The sequence below is a fragment of the Triticum dicoccoides genome, chromosome 3A (assembly GCF_002162155.2).
Source record: "Triticum dicoccoides isolate Atlit2015 ecotype Zavitan chromosome 3A, WEW_v2.0, whole genome shotgun sequence".
NCBI lineage: Eukaryota > Viridiplantae > Streptophyta > Magnoliopsida > Poales > Poaceae > Triticum > Triticum dicoccoides.
In genome coordinates, this window is record NC_041384.1 from 733929479 (window position 1) to 733929865 (window position 387).

Here is a 387-nt window from a genome sequence, read left to right on the forward strand (position 1 = left end):
GACGCCCCCGCCGAGTTCCGGCGGCCTGGCCGTCGACCCGACCGCAAAGGTGAAGAAGAAGGCGCCAAGAAAGCCGCGGTCGGAGTACACGCCGGAGGAGATCACCAAGTTGGACGCGGAATCGGCGAAGAGGAGGGAACGGAGAGCGGCCGTCAAGATGAATGCCGCCGCGGCCAAGTTCGCCGCCCAGCGCGAGGAGCTGGAGGCCGCGCGGCGCAAGGCCGCTGCCGACGAGAAGGATGACCTCGTCAACAAAGCGCACGCCATCCTCATGCTTGGCATGGGCCGTCCGGCGGGGTTCCATGCAACGGCCGTCGGCCCGGCGAGCACAGGCTCATCGGTCGCCCGGCCTACGCACTGCCAGTCGCCGACATCGCGCGCTGCGCC